Source organism: Balaenoptera ricei, chromosome 2 (assembly GCF_028023285.1).
Source record: "Balaenoptera ricei isolate mBalRic1 chromosome 2, mBalRic1.hap2, whole genome shotgun sequence".
NCBI lineage: Eukaryota > Metazoa > Chordata > Mammalia > Artiodactyla > Balaenopteridae > Balaenoptera > Balaenoptera ricei.
The window spans coordinates 56,012,587-56,034,506 of NC_082640.1; the positions used below are offsets into that span (position 1 = coordinate 56,012,587).

Genomic DNA, 21,920 nt, shown 5'->3' on the forward strand with positions numbered 1-21,920 from the left:
GCAACGTGCACCCGCCCCACTTTGTCCAGTTCTCCTTAGCATATCCAGTCATCAGACAACGCGAAGGTCTTCTTCTGTTTGCCGACAGCCAGCCTTACTCTGCAACTGCACCTGAGAAGTGGACAGAAATCAGGCAGGTTTCTGAATTGCACAAGGGTCCTCAGAGAACATGATTTTTGTGAACACTTAACCTGGGCGTGAGCCTAGAACCTGCTTCCCAAGTACCACTGTCCCTTACCGAAAACTGATTGTGTGTCTCACAGCACGACTGAAGGAAGTTACGCACGTACATTGCTCGGTGTGTGAGACGCTGTATGTGTGTATTCACACGTGTGGGCGTGTGTGACTGTGACTGTGCACGAGGATGCGTTTGTGGATACCTGTGGGTGCCGCTAAATACGCGTCTTGGTCTCTGGGTGTCCCTGTGGCCCTCTGCAGACGCTTCTAACAGTAAACGTCATAGTTTATACACAGCACCCTGGTTGGACCCCCAACTGAAAGGAGAAAGACCCCTGTCAGCTTCATGAGGCCGCATGCGAACTTTGAACCCCAGGCTGTCAAAATAGGCCACAGACTCCCGCTCTCCCACAGCCACGCCTTCTGACCAAAGCACAAAGACTGGACGAGACCTCCCTCCCGGCCGTGGGTGTCACACCTATGTGGACCTGGAGATCCTGCCACCTACCACCACATCTGATGTGCCCTTGGGGTCACTCCCAGTGATCCCGGAAGCAAGGTAACCTCCCATGGGCAGGCTGACACCGACCTGCAGTTGCCGACAGGCAAGATGCAGCCTGGCACTTCTCAAGGGGTTAACGGACTTCGGCCCAAGTGCCTCGTCTCGCCAACTAGACCAAATCACTTCCCATGACCCCGTGGGAATGCCCTCAATGGGAAGTGTTGGGCTTCAGCAACCATGACACAGGTTGGAACCCCACAGCGGAAATTAGGCCACCTTCCCGGCCACGTATAGGCAAGCTTCCAACTGGTAGGCTTTGCGGCCCTGACCACTGAGGAAACGCTCAAACGCTACACAGCCTCGTCCTAAGTGCCCTCCTCCTGCCTGCAGGGCGACTCGACTCTACTTGAAGCCACAGACATCATGTGAACACGGAGACACTGAACAGCAGGGAAGACACACCGCAAGCCTGTCTGCTTTGATGATGCCCACCCCACCCCATGCATCCTGGCCATTCTCCACTGCCACGGCGACACTACCGAGGCACTCACAGTGATCAAAGGCACTGTCCCCGAGGACCACAGACAGACTTTCAACGGAAAACCTTTGCCACACGAGGGGACCTGGAAACTTGAAAGGGCACAGTGGCTGTCCACGACAGTGCGCCTGGCGTCGCAACAGTGCCCCCACCTCTGTCCCCCCAACGGACTGCTCCAGGTAAACCTCTGGCTGTTCGCAAGCCGAGTCATGCCCCCCCGGGAGAAGCACTTTCGCTTTGCACATTCCCAAACAAGGGAACAAAGCAGCCCAAGGGGATGTTCGCATAACTAAACATCCTCCAAGGAGGCCAGCAGAGACGCGTCACCATGTCAATCTTCTTTACGTCTCGCAAGACACCCTTTGGGTGTCTTTCCTCTGGCAATGGGATTCCAACTCTACACAGGTTACCTACCTCACCTCATCCACTTGAACTGCCAAAGCCATCCCCTCCATAGGCAGCTGATGCCAGCCCATCACGAACATGACACATCCTTGGGAAGCCGAGGCCAGCACCTGCAACCCAGTTATGATAGCCTATTCCACGACATCACAAAGGACATGTCCTCATCTTCCCTTCCCTTCCTGTACGGGCCATCAGTGATCCACGCAGGTTTAAATTCAGCACTCATTCCTCTCCCCACTCCACGATGACCCACTTGGCATCAACACTGTGCCGGGAGTTAAAGTAGAGAAGCAAACAAGGGCAGCAGCGAGGCCTAATCCATCAGCCCCTTTCCGCCGATGCCCAACCGAGCTCACCCCCGCCCATTGCTCCAGCCTCACTAGGCACTCAAGAAGCTCACCGTGAAAAACGCAAGAACAGGGAGGGCCACAGGCCTGGCCTGAGGTTCCAGGCACCAACCAGGGACGCTTGCTCATTTTGGCTTCCAGAATCAACCCCCAAAATGGCATGCACGAAGCGTGATCCTGGCCAAAACTCACCTCCCAACTGCAAGCTAACTGGGCCTAGACCAGCACACACTCTGACTCTTAAGACCAGCAGGAGAACCTGCCCCCTCGCATTCCCTCAACAGCCATTCAGCAGGGACCCGGGTTTCACAGATAACACAGCTTATGTGCAGACACGGTCAACCCTCAGAAAGGAGCCCCTCCAATACTGGAGTCCTTGGTGGTGTTTGCATGCATGTCGGCGGGGGACGCTGGCCCTCATTCCTAACTGTCCTCTCCCCCTGAGAGAGGAAACGTGCTGAACCTCAGTTTCGATGACGAGACGGTAGAGTGTTCTCACTCATTTGGTCCAGATTTTCCAAGGAATGCATGCAAGGGTGTCATCATCAATCCAAGCACATGCTGGGACGCTGCAGAACACAACCGGAGTCTGCGCGGGACTCTGTACAGGAGCCATGAGCCTGGGCTACCCCAAAAGCCTGGAGAATCCACAGCCCTCAGGCCACTCAGCAAGGGGAACAATCAATCCACTCTTGCAACCATTGGGCCTGTCTGAGGAAAACCTAATATCTAATGGCACATCTTGGGGTGCTTTAATACCTACCATCCTGAGTTATCCACGAACACACTCAGGGACATGGGCCCGCCTCACTTTTTCCACTTCTTCTTAGCACCTCCAGTCATCAGAGCACACGAAGGTCTTGTTTGTGTCGACGGCCAGCCTTTCCCAGCAACTGCACCTGAGAAGTGGACAGAAATCACCGAGGCTTCATAAGTGGACCGGTGTCCTCACAGGACATGATCCATAAAAACATTTACCTGGCCTTGAGCTCTGAAACTGCTTCCCAAGGACCTCTAACCCTTACCGAGAATTGACTGCATGTCTGATAGTACGACTGCAGGAAGTTACGCACATATGTTGGCCGGTGTCTGAGAGGCTGTATGTGTGTGTTCACGCGTGTGGGCGTGTGTGACTGTGACTGCGCATGTGGACGTGCTTGTGGGTTCCTCTGTGTGCCGCTGCATACGCATCTTGGTCTCTGTGTGTCCCTATGGCCCTGTGAAGAGGAGTCCAACAATAAAAGAAAGAGTTTATACACAGCACCCTGGTGAGACCCCTAACTGAAAGGAGAAAGAATCCTGTCAGCTTTAAGAGGCCGCAGACACACTTTGACCCCCAGGGGCTGTTGAAATAGTCCACGGACTCCCGCTCTCCTACAGCCACGCCTTCTGACCAAAACACAAAGCCTCGACGAGACCTGCCTCCGGGCCTTGGCTGTGACATCGACATGCACCTCGAGACTCTGTCAGCTACCAGTATATCTGATGGGCATTTGGGGTCACTCGCAGCACTTCCGGAAGCAAGGGAACTCCCATGGTCGGGCCGACACCGACCGGCAGCTGTCTGCTGCCAAGATGCAGTCTGAAAACACTCAAGGGGCTAACGAACGTGGGCCCACGTGCCACTTCTCGCCAACTAGGCCTAATCACTTTCCATTGACCCGTGGGAATGCCCACCACAGGAAGTGGTGGGCTTCAGCCACCATGACCCATGTCGGATCCCCACGGCGGAAACTAGTCCACATTCCCAGCCACGTCTCAGGCAGCTCCCATCTTGAATGTTCACGGCCCTGACCCCTAAGGAAACGCTCAAACCCTTGAAAGCCTCGTCCTACATGCCCTCCTCCAGCCCACAGGGCGACACGACCCTACTGGAAACCACAAACATCTTCAGAACACGGGAACACTGAACACCAGGGAAGACAGACCGCAAGCCTGTCTCCTTCATTGATGCTGATCCCACACCATGCATCCTGGAAATTCTCCACTGCCACAGTGACACTACCGAGTAACTCACAGTGATCAAAGGCATGGTCCCCGAGGACCACAGACAGACTTTCAAAGGAAGACCTCTGCCATGCGAGGGAACTTGGAAGCCTGAAAGGGAACAGTGGCTGGCCACGGCAGCACAGCAGGCATGGCAATGGGGCCCCCATCTCTGCCCCACCAATGGACTGCTCCAGATAAACCTCTGGCTGTTCGAAAGGCCTGTGTGCTACACCGGCCGGTCGCGTCATTCCCCCACGGGAGAAACACTTTCGCTTTACACATTGCCAAACAAGGGAACAAAGCGGCCAAAGGGGATGTTCGCATAACTCAACTACCTGCAAGGAGGCCGGCACAGACGCCTCACCATGTCGATCTTCTCTACTTCCCGCAAGACACCCTTTGGGTGTCATTCCTCGGGCAACGGGATCGCAACTCTACACAGCTTACCTACCTCAACTCACCCACTTGAACTGCCAAAGCCATCCGCTCCATAGGCAGCTTATGCCAGCCCATCACGAACAAGACACATTCTTGGGAAGCCGAGGCCAGCGCCTGCAACCCAATGATGACAACCCATCCCACGACATCACACAGGACCTTTCCTCATGATACCTTACCTTTCTCTCCAGGCCAGCAGACACCACCCAGGCTGAAATGCTTCACTCGATCCACACCCCACTTCACGAAGATCCACTTAGCACCAACAGTGTGCCGGCAACTTCAGCAGAGGAGCTGACAGGGGCAGCACTGAGGCCTAAACCATCAGCCCCTTTCCGCCATCGCCCAACTCCAGCCCACGCCCGCCCACTGCTCCAGCCACAAGGGGCAGTCAAGAACCTCACTGCACGAAACACAACAACAGAGAGGGCCACAGGCCTGGCCTGAGGCTCCAGGCTCCAACCAGGGAAGCTTGCTCATGTTGGCTTCCATAATCAACCTCGGAAGTGGCATGCACAAAGTGTGATCCTGTCCAAAAATCACCTCTCCAAGCTGCAAGCTTACTGGGTCTCTACCAGAACACACTCCGACCCTGAAGACTAGCAGGAAAGCCTGCCCTCTTGCATTCCCTCAACGGCCTTTTAGCAGGGACCGGGGATTCATAGATGACCCAGCTTATGGGCAGACATGGTCGACCCTCAGACAGGAGCCCCTCCAATGCTGGAGCCCTTAGTGGGGTTTGCATGCCTGTCAGCAGGGGACGTTGGCCCTCACTCCTAACTGTCCCATACTCCCGAGACAGGAAACGTGCTGGACCTCACTTTCGATGAGGAGACGGTAGAGCGTTCTCACTCATTTTGTTCAGATTTTCCAAGGAATGCATACAAGGGTGTCATCATCGATCCAAGCACATGCTGGGAGGCTGCAGAACACAAAAGGGAAGGCCGTGGGTCTCTGCAGAGGAGCCATGACCTGGAAGTACTCCAACTGCCTGGGGAATCCACAGTCCTCAGGCCACTCAGCAAGACCAACAATCAATCCACTCTTGCAACCATTGGGCCCATCTGTGGAAATCCTAATATCCAATGGCACATCTTAGTATGGGTGAATGCCTACCGTCCTGAGCTATCCACAGCCTTGCTCGGCAACGTGCACCCGCCCCACTTTGTCCAGTTCTCCTTAGCATATCCAGTCATCAGACAACGCGAAGGTCTTCTTCTGTTTGCCGACAGCCAGCCTTACTCTGCAACTGCACCTGAGAAGTGGACAGAAATCAGGCAGGTTTCTGAATTGCACAAGGGTCCTCAGAGAACATGATTTTTGTGAACACTTAACCTGGGCGTGAGCCTAGAACCTGCTTCCCAAGTACCACTGTCCCTTACCGAAAACTGATTGTGTGTCTCACAGCACGACTGAAGGAAGTTACGCACGTACATTGCTCGGTGTGTGAGACGCTGTATGTGTGTATTCACACGTGTGGGCGTGTGTGACTGTGACTGTGCACGAGGATGCGTTTGTGGATACCTGTGGGTGCCGCTAAATACGCGTCTTGGTCTCTGGGTGTCCCTGTGGCCCTCTGCAGACGCTTCTAACAGTAAACGTCATAGTTTATACACAGCACCCTGGTTGGACCCCCAACTGAAAGGAGAAAGACCCCTGTCAGCTTCATGAGGCCGCATGCGAACTTTGAACCCCAGGCTGTCAAAATAGGCCACAGACTCCCGCTCTCCCACAGCCACGCCTTCTGACCAAAGCACAAAGACTGGACGAGACCTCCCTCCCGGCCGTGGGTGTCACACCTATGTGGACCTGGAGATCCTGCCACCTACCACCACATCTGATGTGCCCTTGGGGTCACTCCCAGTGATCCCGGAAGCAAGGTAACCTCCCATGGGCAGGCTGACACCGACCTGCAGTTGCCGACAGGCAAGATGCAGCCTGGCACTTCTCAAGGGGTTAACGGACTTCGGCCCAAGTGCCTCGTCTCGCCAACTAGACCAAATCACTTCCCATGACCCCGTGGGAATGCCCTCAATGGGAAGTGTTGGGCTTCAGCAACCATGACACAGGTTGGAACCCCACAGCGGAAATTAGGCCACCTTCCCGGCCACGTATAGGCAAGCTTCCAACTGGTAGGCTTTGCGGCCCTGACCACTGAGGAAACGCTCAAACGCTACACAGCCTCGTCCTAAGTGCCCTCCTCCTGCCTGCAGGGCGACTCGACTCTACTTGAAGCCACAGACATCATGTGAACACGGAGACACTGAACAGCAGGGAAGACACACCGCAAGCCTGTCTGCTTTGATGATGCCCACCCCACCCCATGCATCCTGGCCATTCTCCACTGCCACGGCGACACTACCGAGGCACTCACAGTGATCAAAGGCACTGTCCCCGAGGACCACAGACAGACTTTCAACGGAAAACCTTTGCCACACGAGGGGACCTGGAAACTTGAAAGGGCACAGTGGCTGTCCACGACAGTGCGCCTGGCGTCGCAACAGTGCCCCCACCTCTGTCCCCCCAACGGACTGCTCCAGGTAAACCTCTGGCTGTTCGCAAGCCGAGTCATACCCCCCGGGAGAAGCACTTTCGCTTTGCACATTCCCAAACAAGGGAACAAAGCAGCCCAAGGGGATGTTCGCATAACTAAACATCCTCCAAGGAGGCCAGCAGAGACGCGTCACCATGTCAATCTTCTTTACGTCTCGCAAGACACCCTTTGGGTGTCTTTCCTCTGGCAATGGGATTCCAACTCTACACAGGTTACCTACCTCACCTCATCCACTTGAACTGCCAAAGCCATCCCCTCCATAGGCAGCTGATGCCAGCCCATCACGAACATGACACATCCTTGGGAAGCCGAGGCCAGCACCTGCAACCCAGTTATGATAGCCTATTCCACGACATCACAAAGGACATGTCCTCATCTTCCCTTCCCTTCCTGTACGGGCCATCAGTGATCCACGCAGGTTTAAATTCAGCACTCATTCCTCTCCCCACTCCACGATGACCCACTTGGCATCAACACTGTGCCGGGAGTTAAAGTAGAGAAGCAAACAAGGGCAGCAGCGAGGCCTAATCCATCAGCCCCTTTCCGCCGATGCCCAACCGAGCTCACCCCCGCCCATTGCTCCAGCCTCACTAGGCACTCAAGAAGCTCACCGTGAAAAACGCAAGAACAGGGAGGGCCACAGGCCTGGCCTGAGGTTCCAGGCACCAACCAGGGACGCTTGCTCATTTTGGCTTCCAGAATCAACCCCCAAAATGGCATGCACGAAGCGTGATCCTGGCCAAAACTCACCTCCCAACTGCAAGCTAACTGGGCCTAGACCAGCACACACTCTGACTCTTAAGACCAGCAGGAGAACCTGCCCCCTCGCATTCCCTCAACAGCCATTCAGCAGGGACCCGGGTTTCACAGATAACACAGCTTATGTGCAGACACGGTCAACCCTCAGAAAGGAGCCCCTCCAATACTGGAGTCCTTGGTGGTGTTTGCATGCATGTCGGCGGGGGACGCTGGCCCTCATTCCTAACTGTCCTCTCCCCCTGAGAGAGGAAACGTGCTGAACCTCAGTTTCGATGACGAGACGGTAGAGTGTTCTCACTCATTTGGTCCAGATTTTCCAAGGAATGCATGCAAGGGTGTCATCATCAATCCAAGCACATGCTGGGACGCTGCAGAACACAACCGGAGTCTGCGCGGGACTCTGTACAGGAGCCATGAGCCTGGGCTACCCCAAAAGCCTGGAGAATCCACAGCCCTCAGGCCACTCAGCAAGGGGAACAATCAATCCACTCTTGCAACCATTGGGCCTGTCTGAGGAAAACCTAATATCTAATGGCACATCTTGGGGTGCTTTAATACCTACCATCCTGAGTTATCCACGAACACACTCAGGGACATGGGCCCGCCTCACTTTTTCCACTTCTTCTTAGCACCTCCAGTCATCAGAGCACACGAAGGTCTTGTTTGTGTCGACGGCCAGCCTTTCCCAGCAACTGCACCTGAGAAGTGGACAGAAATCACCGAGGCTTCATAAGTGGACCGGTGTCCTCACAGGACATGATCCATAAAAACATTTACCTGGCCTTGAGCTCTGAAACTGCTTCCCAAGGACCTCTAACCCTTACCGAGAATTGACTGCATGTCTGATAGTACGACTGCAGGAAGTTACGCACATATGTTGGCCGGTGTCTGAGAGGCTGTATGTGTGTGTTCACGCGTGTGGGCGTGTGTGACTGTGACTGCGCATGCGGACGTGCTTGTGGGTTCCTCTGTGTGCCGCTGCATACGCATCTTGGTCTCTGTGTGTCCCTATGGCCCTGTGAAGAGGAGTCCAACAATAAAAGAAAGAGTTTATACACAGCACCCTGGTGAGACCCCTAACTGAAAGGAGAAAGAATCCTGTCAGCTTTAAGAGGCCGCAGACACACTTTGACCCCCAGGGGCTGTTGAAATAGTCCACGGACTCCCGCTCTCCTACAGCCACGCCTTCTGACCAAAACACAAAGCCTCGACGAGACCTGCCTCCGGGCCTTGGCTGTGACATCGACATGCACCTCGAGACTCTGTCAGCTACCAGTATATCTGATGGGCATTTGGGGTCACTCGCAGCACTTCCGGAAGCAAGGGAACTCCCATGGTCGGGCCGACACCGACCGGCAGCTGTCTGCTGCCAAGATGCAGTCTGAAAACACTCAAGGGGCTAACGAACGTGGGCCCACGTGCCACTTCTCGCCAACTAGGCCTAATCACTTTCCATTGACCCGTGGGAATGCCCACCACAGGAAGTGGTGGGCTTCAGCCACCATGACCCATGTCGGATCCCCACGGCGGAAACTAGTCCACATTCCCAGCCACGTCTCAGGCAGCTCCCATCTTGAATGTTCACGGCCCTGACCCCTAAGGAAACGCTCAAACCCTTGAAAGCCTCGTCCTACATGCCCTCCTCCAGCCCACAGGGCGACACGACCCTACTGGAAACCACAAACATCTTCAGAACACGGGAACACTGAACACCAGGGAAGACAGACCGCAAGCCTGTCTCCTTCATTGATGCTGATCCCACACCATGCATCCTGGAAATTCTCCACTGCCACAGTGACACTACCGAGTAACTCACAGTGATCAAAGGCATGGTCCCCGAGGACCACAGACAGACTTTCAAAGGAAGACCTCTGCCATGCGAGGGAACTTGGAAGCCTGAAAGGGAACAGTGGCTGGCCACGGCAGCACAGCAGGCATGGCAATGGGGCCCCCATCTCTGCCCCACCAATGGACTGCTCCAGATAAACCTCTGGCTGTTCGAAAGGCCTGTGTGCTACAGCGGCCGGTCGCGTCATTCCCCCACGGGAGAAACACTTTCGCTTTACACATTGCCAAACAAGGGAACAAAGCGGCCAAAGGGGATGTTCGCATAACTCAACTACCTGCAAGGAGGCCGGCACAGACGCCTCACCATGTCGATCTTCTCTACTTCCCGCAAGACACCCTTTGGGTGTCATTCCTCGGGCAACGGGATCGCAACTCTACACAGCTTACCTACCTCAACTCACCCACTTGAACTGCCAAAGCCATCCGCTCCATAGGCAGCTTATGCCAGCCCATCACGAACAAGACACATTCTTGGGAAGCCGAGGCCAGCGCCTGCAACCCAATGATGACAACCCATCCCACGACATCACACAGGACCTTTCCTCATGATACCTTACCTTTCTCTCCAGGCCAGCAGACACCACCCAGGCTGAAATGCTTCACTCGATCCACACCCCACTTCACGAAGATCCACTTAGCACCAACAGTGTGCCGGCAACTTCAGCAGAGGAGCTGACAGGGGCAGCACTGAGGCCTAAACCATCAGCCCCTTTCCGCCATCGCCCAACTCCAGCCCACGCCCGCCCACTGCTCCAGCCACAAGGGGCAGTCAAGAACCTCACTGCACGAAACACAACAACAGAGAGGGCCACAGGCCTGGCCTGAGGCTCCAGGCTCCAACCAGGGAAGCTTGCTCATGTTGGCTTCCATAATCAACCTCGGAAGCGGCATGCACAAAGTGTGATCCTGTCCAAAAATCACCTCTCCAAGCTGCAAGCTTACTGGGTCTCTACCAGAACACACTCCGACCCTGAAGACTAGCAGGAAAGCCTGCCCTCTTGCATTCCCTCAACGGCCTTTTAGCAGGGACCGGGGATTCATAGATGACCCAGCTTATGGGCAGACATGGTCGACCCTCAGACAGGAGCCCCTCCAATGCTGGAGCCCTTAGTGGGGTTTGCATGCCTGTCAGCAGGGGACGTTGGCCCTCACTCCTAACTGTCCCATACTCCCGAGACAGGAAACGTGCTGGACCTCACTTTCGATGAGGAGACGGTAGAGCGTTCTCACTCATTTTGTTCAGATTTTCCAAGGAATGCATACAAGGGTGTCATCATCGATCCAAGCACATGCTGGGAGGCTGCAGAACACAAAAGGGAAGGCCGTGGGTCTCTGCAGAGGAGCCATGACCTGGAAGTACTCCAACTGCCTGGGGAATCCACAGTCCTCAGGCCACTCAGCAAGACCAACAATCAATCCACTCTTGCAACCATTGGGCCCATCTGTGGAAATCCTAATATCCAATGGCACATCTTAGTATGGGTGAATGCCTACCGTCCTGAGCTATCCACAGCCTTGCTCGGCAACGTGCACCCGCCCCACTTTGTCCAGTTCTCCTTAGCATATCCAGTCATCAGACAACGCGAAGGTCTTCTTCTGTTTGCCGACAGCCAGCCTTACTCTGCAACTGCACCTGAGAAGTGGACAGAAATCAGGCAGGTTTCTGAATTGCACAAGGGTCCTCAGAGAACATGATTTTTGTGAACACTTAACCTGGGCGTGAGCCTAGAACCTGCTTCCCAAGTACCACTGTCCCTTACCGAAAACTGATTGTGTGTCTCACAGCACGACTGAAGGAAGTTACGCACGTACATTGCTCGGTGTGTGAGACGCTGTATGTGTGTATTCACACGTGTGGGCGTGTGTGACTGTGACTGTGCACGAGGATGCGTTTGTGGATACCTGTGGGTGCCGCTAAATATGCGTCTTGGTCTCTGGGTGTCCCTGTGGCCCTCTGCAGACGCTTCTAACAGTAAACGTCATAGTTTATACACAGCACCCTGGTTGGACCCCCAACTGAAAGGAGAAAGACCCCTGTCAGCTTCATGAGGCCGCATGCGAACTTTGAACCCCAGGCTGTCAAAATAGGCCACAGACTCCCGCTCTCCCACAGCCACGCCTTCTGACCAAAGCACAAAGACTGGACGAGACCTCCCTCCCGGCCGTGGGTGTCACACCTATGTGGACCTGGAGATCCTGCCACCTACCACCACATCTGATGTGCCCTTGGGGTCACTCCCAGTGATCCCGGAAGCAAGGTAACCTCCCATGGGCAGGCTGACACCGACCTGCAGTTGCCGACAGGCAAGATGCAGCCTGGCACTTCTCAAGGGGTTAACGGACTTCGGCCCAAGTGCCTCGTCTCGCCAACTAGACCAAATCACTTCCCATGACCCCGTGGGAATGCCCTCAATGGGAAGTGTTGGGCTTCAGCAACCATGACACAGGTTGGAACCCCACAGCGGAAATTAGGCCACCTTCCCGGCCACGTATAGGCAAGCTTCCAACTGGTAGGCTTTGCGGCCCTGACCACTGAGGAAACGCTCAAACGCTACACAGCCTCGTCCTAAGTGCCCTCCTCCTGCCTGCAGGGCGACTCGACTCTACTTGAAGCCACAGACATCATGTGAACACGGAGACACTGAACAGCAGGGAAGACACACCGCAAGCCTGTCTGCTTTGATGATGCCCACCCCACCCCATGCATCCTGGCCATTCTCCACTGCCACGGCGACACTACCGAGGCACTCACAGTGATCAAAGGCACTGTCCCCGAGGACCACAGACAGACTTTCAACGGAAAACCTTTGCCACACGAGGGGACCTGGAAACTTGAAAGGGCACAGTGGCTGTCCACGACAGTGCGCCTGGCGTCGCAACAGTGCCCCCACCTCTGTCCCCCCAACGGACTGCTCCAGGTAAACCTCTGGCTGTTCGCAAGCCGAGTCATGCCCCCCCGGGAGAAGCACTTTCGCTTTGCACATTCCCAAACAAGGGAACAAAGCAGCCCAAGGGGATGTTCGCATAACTAAACATCCTCCAAGGAGGCCAGCAGAGACGCGTCACCATGTCAATCTTCTTTACGTCTCGCAAGACACCCTTTGGGTGTCTTTCCTCTGGCAATGGGATTCCAACTCTACACAGGTTACCTACCTCACCTCATCCACTTGAACTGCCAAAGCCATCCCCTCCATAGGCAGCTGATGCCAGCCCATCACGAACATGACACATCCTTGGGAAGCCGAGGCCAGCACCTGCAACCCAGTTATGATAGCCTATTCCACGACATCACAAAGGACATGTCCTCATCTTCCCTTCCCTTCCTGTACGGGCCATCAGTGATCCACGCAGGTTTAAATTCAGCACTCATTCCTCTCCCCACTCCACGATGACCCACTTGGCATCAACACTGTGCCGGGAGTTAAAGTAGAGAAGCAAACAAGGGCAGCAGCGAGGCCTAATCCATCAGCCCCTTTCCGCCGATGCCCAACCGAGCTCACCCCCGCCCATTGCTCCAGCCTCACTAGGCACTCAAGAAGCTCACCGTGAAAAACGCAAGAACAGGGAGGGCCACAGGCCTGGCCTGAGGTTCCAGGCACCAACCAGGGACGCTTGCTCATTTTGGCTTCCAGAATCAACCCCCAAAATGGCATGCACGAAGCGTGATCCTGGCCAAAACTCACCTCCCAACTGCAAGCTAACTGGGCCTAGACCAGCACACACTCTGACTCTTAAGACCAGCAGGAGAACCTGCCCCCTCGCATTCCCTCAACAGCCATTCAGCAGGGACCCGGGTTTCACAGATAACACAGCTTATGTGCAGACACGGTCAACCCTCAGAAAGGAGCCCCTCCAATACTGGAGTCCTTGGTGGTGTTTGCATGCATGTCGGCGGGGGACGCTGGCCCTCATTCCTAACTGTCCTCTCCCCCTGAGAGAGGAAACGTGCTGAACCTCAGTTTCGATGACGAGACGGTAGAGTGTTCTCACTCATTTGGTCCAGATTTTCCAAGGAATGCATGCAAGGGTGTCATCATCAATCCAAGCACATGCTGGGACGCTGCAGAACACAACCGGAGTCTGCGCGGGACTCTGTACAGGAGCCATGAGCCTGGGCTACCCCAAAAGCCTGGAGAATCCACAGCCCTCAGGCCACTCAGCAAGGGGAACAATCAATCCACTCTTGCAACCATTGGGCCTGTCTGAGGAAAACCTAATATCTAATGGCACATCTTGGGGTGCTTTAATACCTACCATCCTGAGTTATCCACGAACACACTCAGGGACATGGGCCCGCCTCACTTTTTCCACTTCTTCTTAGCACCTCCAGTCATCAGAGCACACGAAGGTCTTGTTTGTGTCGACGGCCAGCCTTTCCCAGCAACTGCACCTGAGAAGTGGACAGAAATCACCGAGGCTTCATAAGTGGACCGGTGTCCTCACAGGACATGATCCATAAAAACATTTACCTGGCCTTGAGCTCTGAAACTGCTTCCCAAGGACCTCTAACCCTTACCGAGAATTGACTGCATGTCTGATAGTACGACTGCAGGAAGTTACGCACATATGTTGGCCGGTGTCTGAGAGGCTGTATGTGTGTGTTCACGCGTGTGGGCGTGTGTGACTGTGACTGCGCATGCGGACGTGCTTGTGGGTTCCTCTGTGTGCCGCTGCATACGCATCTTGGTCTCTGTGTGTCCCTATGGCCCTGTGAAGAGGAGTCCAACAATAAAAGAAAGAGTTTATACACAGCACCCTGGTGAGACCCCTAACTGAAAGGAGAAAGAATCCTGTCAGCTTTAAGAGGCCGCAGACACACTTTGACCCCCAGGGGCTGTTGAAATAGTCCACGGACTCCCGCTCTCCTACAGCCACGCCTTCTGACCAAAACACAAAGCCTCGACGAGACCTGCCTCCGGGCCTTGGCTGTGACATCGACATGCACCTCGAGACTCTGTCAGCTACCAGTATATCTGATGGGCATTTGGGGTCACTCGCAGCACTTCCGGAAGCAAGGGAACTCCCATGGTCGGGCCGACACCGACCGGCAGCTGTCTGCTGCCAAGATGCAGTCTGAAAACACTCAAGGGGCTAACGAACGTGGGCCCACGTGCCACTTCTCGCCAACTAGGCCTAATCACTTTCCATTGACCCGTGGGAATGCCCACCACAGGAAGTGGTGGGCTTCAGCCACCATGACCCATGTCGGATCCCCACGGCGGAAACTAGTCCACATTCCCAGCCACGTCTCAGGCAGCTCCCATCTTGAATGTTCACGGCCCTGACCCCTAAGGAAACGCTCAAACCCTTGAAAGCCTCGTCCTACATGCCCTCCTCCAGCCCACAGGGCGACACGACCCTACTGGAAACCACAAACATCTTCAGAACACGGGAACACTGAACACCAGGGAAGACAGACCGCAAGCCTGTCTCCTTCATTGATGCTGATCCCACACCATGCATCCTGGAAATTCTCCACTGCCACAGTGACACTACCGAGTAACTCACAGTGATCAAAGGCATGGTCCCCGAGGACCACAGACAGACTTTCAAAGGAAGACCTCTGCCATGCGAGGGAACTTGGAAGCCTGAAAGGGAACAGTGGCTGGCCACGGCAGCACAGCAGGCATGGCAATGGGGCCCCCATCTCTGCCCCACCAATGGACTGCTCCAGATAAACCTCTGGCTGTTCGAAAGGCCTGTGTGCTACAGCGGCCGGTCGCGTCATTCCCCCACGGGAGAAACACTTTCGCTTTACACATTGCCAAACAAGGGAACAAAGCGGCCAAAGGGGATGTTCGCATAACTCAACTACCTGCAAGGAGGCCGGCACAGACGCCTCACCATGTCGATCTTCTCTACTTCCCGCAAGACACCCTTTGGGTGTCATTCCTCGGGCAACGGGATCGCAACTCTACACAGCTTACCTACCTCAACTCACCCACTTGAACTGCCAAAGCCATCCGCTCCATAGGCAGCTTATGCCAGCCCATCACGAACAAGACACATTCTTGGGAAGCCGAGGCCAGCGCCTGCAACCCAATGATGACAACCCATCCCACGACATCACACAGGACCTTTCCTCATGATACCTTACCTTTCTCTCCAGGCCAGCAGACACCACCCAGGCTGAAATGCTTCACTCGATCCACACCCCACTTCACGAAGATCCACTTAGCACCAACAGTGTGCCGGCAACTTCAGCAGAGGAGCTGACAGGGGCAGCACTGAGGCCTAAACCATCAGCCCCTTTCCGCCATCGCCCAACTCCAGCCCACGCCCGCCCACTGCTCCAGCCACAAGGGGCAGTCAAGAACCTCACTGCACGAAACACAACAACAGAGAGGGCCACAGGCCTGGCCTGAGGCTCCAGGCTCCAACCAGGGAAGCTTGCTCATGTTGGCTTCCATAATCAACCTCGGAAGCGGCATGCACAAAGTGTGATCCTGTCCAAAAATCACCTCTCCAAGCTGCAAGCTTACTGGGTCTCTACCAGAACACACTCCGACCCTGAAGACTAGCAGGAAAGCCTGCCCTCTTGCATTCCCTCAACGGCCTTTTAGCAGGGACCGGGGATTCATAGATGACCCAGCTTATGGGCAGACATGGTCGACCCTCAGACAGGAGCCCCTCCAATGCTGGAGCCCTTAGTGGGGTTTGCATGCCTGTCAGCAGGGGACGTTGGCCCTCACTCCTAACTGTCCCATACTCCCGAGACAGGAAACGTGCTGGACCTCACTTTCGATGAGGAGACGGTAGAGCGTTCTCACTCATTTTGTTCAGATTTTCCAAGGAATGCATACAAGGGTGTCATCATCGATCCAAGCACATGCTGGGAGGCTGCAGAACACAAAAGGGAAGGCCGTGGGTCTCTGCAGAGGAGCCATGACCTGGAAGTACTCCAACTGCCTGGGGAATCCACAGTCCTCAGGCCACTCAGCAAGACCAACAATCAATCCACTCTTGCAACCATTGGGCCCATCTGTGGAAATCCTAATATCCAATGGCACATCTTAGTATGGGTGAATGCCTACCGTCCTGAGCTATCCACAGCCTTGCTCGGCAACGTGCACCCGCCCCACTTTGTCCAGTTCTCCTTAGCATATCCAGTCATCAGACAACGCGAAGGTCTTCTTCTGTTTGCCGACAGCCAGCCTTACTCTGCAACTGCACCTGAGAAGTGGACAGAAATCAGGCAGGTTTCTGAATTGCACAAGGGTCCTCAGAGAACATGATTTTTGTGAACACTTAACCTGGGCGTGAGCCTAGAACCTGCTTCCCAAGTACCACTGTCCCTTACCGAAAACTGATTGTGTGTCTCACAGCACGACTGAAGGAAGTTACGCACGTACATTGCTCGGTGTGTGAGACGCTGTATGTGTGTATTCACACGTGTGGGCGTGTGTGACTGTGACTGTGCACGAGGATGCGTTTGTGGATACCTGTGGGTGCCGCTAAATATGCGTCTTGGTCTCTGGGTGTCCCTGTGGCCCTCTGCAGACGCTTCTAACAGTAAACGTCATAGTTTATACACAGCACCCTGGTTGGACCCCCAACTGAAAGGAGAAAGACCCCTGTCAGCTTCATGAGGCCGCATGCGAACTTTGAACCCCAGGCTGTCAAAATAGGCCACAGACTCCCGCTCTCCCACAGCCACGCCTTCTGACCAAAGCACAAAGACTGGACGAGACCTCCCTCCCGGCCGTGGGTGTCACACCTATGTGGACCTGGAGATCCTGCCACCTACCACCACATCTGATGTGCCCTTGGGGTCACTCCCAGTGATCCCGGAAGCAAGGTAACCTCCCATGGGCAGGCTGACACCGACCTGCAGTTGCCGACAGGCAAGATGCAGCCTGGCACTTCTCAAGGGGTTAACGGACTTCGGCCCAAGTGCCTCGTCTCGCCAACTAGACCAAATCACTTCCCATGACCCCGTGGGAATGCCCTCAATGGGAAGTGTTGGGCTTCAGCAACCATGACACAGGTTGGAACCCCACAGCGGAAATTAGGCCACCTTCCCGGCCACGTATAGGCAAGCTTCCAACTGGTAGGCTTTGCGGCCCTGACCACTGAGGAAACGCTCAAACGCTACACAGCCTCGTCCTAAGTGCCCTCCTCCTGCCTGCAGGGCGACTCGACTCTACTTGAAGCCACAGACATCATGTGAACACGGAGACACTGAACAGCAGGGAAGACACACCGCAAGCCTGTCTGCTTTGATGATGCCCACCCCACCCCATGCATCCTGGCCATTCTCCACTGCCACGGCGACACTACCGAGGCACTCACAGTGATCAAAGGCACTGTCCCCGAGGACCACAGACAGACTTTCAACGGAAAACCTTTGCCACACGAGGGGACCTGGAAACTTGAAAGGGCACAGTGGCTGTCCACGACAGTGCGCCTGGCGTCGCAACAGTGCCCCCACCTCTGTCCCCCCAACGGACTGCTCCAGGTAAACCTCTGGCTGTTCGCAAGCCGAGTCATGCCCCCCCGGGAGAAGCACTTTCGCTTTGCACATTCCCAAACAAGGGAACAAAGCAGCCCAAGGGGATGTTCGCATAACTAAACATCCTCCAAGGAGGCCAGCAGAGACGCGTCACCATGTCAATCTTCTTTACGTCTCGCAAGACACCCTTTGGGTGTCTTTCCTCTGGCAATGGGATTCCAACTCTACACAGGTTACCTACCTCACCTCATCCACTTGAACTGCCAAAGCCATCCCCTCCATAGGCAGCTGATGCCAGCCCATCACGAACATGACACATCCTTGGGAAGCCGAGGCCAGCACCTGCAACCCAGTTATGATAGCCTATTCCACGACATCACAAAGGACATGTCCTCATCTTCCCTTCCCTTCCTGTACGGGCCATCAGTGATCCACGCAGGTTTAAATTCAGCACTCATTCCTCTCCCCACTCCACGATGACCCACTTGGCATCAACACTGTGCCGGGAGTTAAAGTAGAGAAGCAAACAAGGGCAGCAGCGAGGCCTAATCCATCAGCCCCTTTCCGCCGATGCCCAACCGAGCTCACCCCCGCCCATTGCTCCAGCCTCACTAGGCACTCAAGAAGCTCACCGTGAAAAACGCAAGAACAGGGAGGGCCACAGGCCTGGCCTGAGGTTCCAGGCACCAACCAGGGACGCTTGCTCATTTTGGCTTCCAGAATCAACCCCCAAAATGGCATGCACGAAGCGTGATCCTGGCCAAAACTCACCTCCCAACTGCAAGCTAACTGGGCCTAGACCAGCACACACTCTGACTCTTAAGACCAGCAGGAGAACCTGCCCCCTCGCATTCCCTCAACAGCCATTCAGCAGGGACCCGGGTTTCACAGATAACACAGCTTATGTGCAGACACGGTCAACCCTCAGAAAGGAGCCCCTCCAATACTGGAGTCCTTGGTGGTGTTTGCATGCATGTCGGTGGGGGACGCTGGCCCTCATTCCTAACTGTCCTCTCCCCCTGAGAGAGGAAACGTGCTGAACCTCAGTTTCGATGACGAGACGGTAGAGTGTTCTCACTCATTTGGTCCAGATTTTCCAAGGAATGCATGCAAGGGTGTCATCATCAATCCAAGCACATGCTGGGACGCTGCAGAACACAACCGGAGTCTGCGCGGGACTCTGTACAGGAGCCATGAGCCTGGGCTACCCCAAAAGCCTGGAGAATCCACAGCCCTCAGGCCACTCAGCAAGGGGAACAATCAATCCACTCTTGCAACCATTGGGCCTGTCTGAGGAAAACCTAATATCTAATGGCACATCTTGGGGTGCTTTAATACCTACCATCCTGAGTTATCCACGAACACACTCAGGGACATGGGCCCGCCTCACTTTTTCCACTTCTTCTTAGCACCTCCAGTCATCAGAGCACACGAAGGTCTTGTTTGTGTCGACGGCCAGCCTTTCCCAGCAACTGCACCTGAGAAGTGGACAGAAATCACCGAGGCTTCATAAGTGGACCGGTGTCCTCACAGGACATGATCCATAAAAACATTTACCTGGCCTTGAGCTCTGAAACTGCTTCCCAAGGACCTCTAACCCTTACCGAGAATTGACTGCATGTCTGATAGTACGACTGCAGGAAGTTACGCACATATGTTGGCCGGTGTCTGAGAGGCTGTATGTGTGTGTTCACGCGTGTGGGCGTGTGTGACTGTGACTGCGCATGCGGACGTGCTTGTGGGTTCCTCTGTGTGCCGCTGCATACGCATCTTGGTCTCTGTGTGTCCCTATGGCCCTGTGAAGAGGAGTCCAACAATAAAAGAAAGAGTTTATACACAGCACCCTGGTGAGACCCCTAACTGAAAGGAGAAAGAATCCTGTCAGCTTTAAGAGGCCGCAGACACACTTTGACCCCCAGGGGCTGTTGAAATAGTCCACGGACTCCCGCTCTCCTACAGCCACGCCTTCTGACCAAAACACAAAGCCTCGACGAGACCTGCCTCCGGGCCTTGGCTGTGACATCGACATGCACCTCGAGACTCTGTCAGCTACCAGTATATCTGATGGGCATTTGGGGTCACTCGCAGCACTTCCGGAAGCAAGGGAACTCCCATGGTCGGGCCGACACCGACCGGCAGCTGTCTGCTGCCAAGATGCAGTCTGAAAACACTCAAGGGGCTAACGAACGTGGGCCCACGTGCCACTTCTCGCCAACTAGGCCTAATCACTTTCCATTGACCCGTGGGAATGCCCACCACAGGAAGTGGTGGGCTTCAGCCACCATGACCCATGTCGGATCCCCACGGCGGAAACTAGTCCACATTCCCAGCCACGTCTCAGGCAGCTCCCATCTTGAATGTTCACGGCCCTGACCCCTAAGGAAACGCTCAAACCCTTGAAAGCCTCGTCCTACATGCCCTCCTCCAGCCCACAGGGCGACACGACCCTACTGGAAACCACAAACATCTTCAGAACACGGGAACACTGAACACCAGGGAAGACAGACCGCAAGCCTGTCTCCTTCATTGATGCTGATCCCACACCATGCATCCTGGAAATTCTCCACTGCCACAGTGACACTACCGAGTAACTCACAGTGATCAAAGGCATGGTCCCCGAGGACCACAGACAGACTTTCAAAGGAAGACCTCTGCCATGCGAGGGAACTTGGAAGCCTGAAAGGGAACAGTGGCTGGCCACGGCAGCACAGCAGGCATGGCAATGGGGCCCCCATCTCTGCCCCACCAATGGACTGCTCCAGATAAACCTCTGGCTGTTCGAAAGGCCTGTGTGCTACAGCGGCCGGTCGCGTCATTCCCCCACGGGAGAAACACTTTCGCTTTACACATTGCCAAACAAGGGAACAAAGCGGCCAAAGGGGATGTTCGCATAACTCAACTACCTGCAAGGAGGCCGGCACAGACGCCTCACCATGTCGATCTTCTCTACTTCCCGCAAGACACCCTTTGGGTGTCATTCCTCGGGCAACGGGATCGCAACTCTACACAGCTTACCTACCTCAACTCACCCACTTGAACTGCCAAAGCCATCCGCTCCATAGGCAGCTTATGCCAGCCCATCACGAACAAGACACATTCTTGGGAAGCCGAGGCCAGCGCCTGCAACCCAATGATGACAACCCATCCCACGACATCACACAGGACCTTTCCTCATGATACCTTACCTTTCTCTCCAGGCCAGCAGACACCACCCAGGCTGAAATGCTTCACTCGATCCACACCCCACTTCACGAAGATCCACTTAGCACCAACAGTGTGCCGGCAACTTCAGCAGAGGAGCTGACAGGGGCAGCACTGAGGCCTAAACCATCAGCCCCTTTCCGCCATCGCCCAACTCCAGCCCACGCCCGCCCACTGCTCCAGCCACAAGGGGCAGTCAAGAACCTCACTGCACGAAACACAACAACAGAGAGGGCCACAGGCCTGGCCTGAGGCTCCAGGCTCCAACCAGGGAAGCTTGCTCATGTTGGCTTCCATAATCAACCTCGGAAGCGGCATGCACAAAGTGTGATCCTGTCCAAAAATCACCTCTCCAAGCTGCAAGCTTACTGGGTCTCTACCAGAACACACTCCGACCCTGAAGACTAGCAGGAAAGCCTGCCCTCTTGCATTCCCTCAACGGCCTTTTAGCAGGGACCGGGGATTCATAGATGACCCAGCTTATGGGCAGACATGGTCGACCCTCAGACAGGAGCCCCTCCAATGCTGGAGCCCTTAGTGGGGTTTGCATGCCTGTCAGCAGGGGACGTTGGCCCTCACTCCTAACTGTCCCATACTCCCGAGACAGGAAACGTGCTGGACCTCACTTTCGATGAGGAGACGGTAGAGCGTTCTCACTCATTTTGTTCAGATTTTCCAAGGAATGCATACAAGGGTGTCATCATCGATCC

At 55.0% G+C, this 21,920-nt stretch overlaps 8 non-coding genes across 8 annotated transcripts; all 8 read right to left on the reverse strand.

The window, feature by feature from the left end:
- Positions 1 to 2,428: 2,428 nt before the first annotated feature.
- Positions 2,429 to 2,521, reverse strand: LOC132361072 (small nucleolar RNA SNORD116). The gene has a single exon (XR_009501385.1). It is a non-coding gene; the product is annotated as a small nucleolar RNA SNORD116 (small nucleolar RNA).
- A 2,687-nt stretch (positions 2,522 to 5,208) lies between these two features.
- On the reverse strand, positions 5,209 to 5,301 carry LOC132361793 (small nucleolar RNA SNORD116). The gene has a single exon (XR_009502061.1). It is a non-coding gene; the product is annotated as a small nucleolar RNA SNORD116 (small nucleolar RNA).
- Positions 5,302 to 7,967: 2,666 nt separating this feature from the next.
- On the reverse strand, positions 7,968 to 8,060 carry LOC132361073 (small nucleolar RNA SNORD116). Its single transcript, XR_009501386.1, has one exon. It is a non-coding gene; the product is annotated as a small nucleolar RNA SNORD116 (small nucleolar RNA).
- A 2,687-nt stretch (positions 8,061 to 10,747) lies between these two features.
- LOC132361795 (small nucleolar RNA SNORD116) lies at positions 10,748 to 10,840 on the reverse strand. Its single transcript, XR_009502062.1, has one exon. It is a non-coding gene; the product is annotated as a small nucleolar RNA SNORD116 (small nucleolar RNA).
- A 2,667-nt stretch (positions 10,841 to 13,507) lies between these two features.
- LOC132361074 (small nucleolar RNA SNORD116) lies at positions 13,508 to 13,600 on the reverse strand. Its single transcript, XR_009501387.1, has one exon. It is a non-coding gene; the product is annotated as a small nucleolar RNA SNORD116 (small nucleolar RNA).
- A 2,687-nt stretch (positions 13,601 to 16,287) lies between these two features.
- Positions 16,288 to 16,380, reverse strand: LOC132361796 (small nucleolar RNA SNORD116). Its single transcript, XR_009502063.1, has one exon. It is a non-coding gene; the product is annotated as a small nucleolar RNA SNORD116 (small nucleolar RNA).
- Positions 16,381 to 19,047: 2,667 nt separating this feature from the next.
- Positions 19,048 to 19,140, reverse strand: LOC132361075 (small nucleolar RNA SNORD116). Its single transcript, XR_009501388.1, has one exon. It is a non-coding gene; the product is annotated as a small nucleolar RNA SNORD116 (small nucleolar RNA).
- A 2,687-nt stretch (positions 19,141 to 21,827) lies between these two features.
- LOC132361798 (small nucleolar RNA SNORD116) lies at positions 21,828 to 21,920 on the reverse strand. Its single transcript, XR_009502065.1, has one exon. It is a non-coding gene; the product is annotated as a small nucleolar RNA SNORD116 (small nucleolar RNA).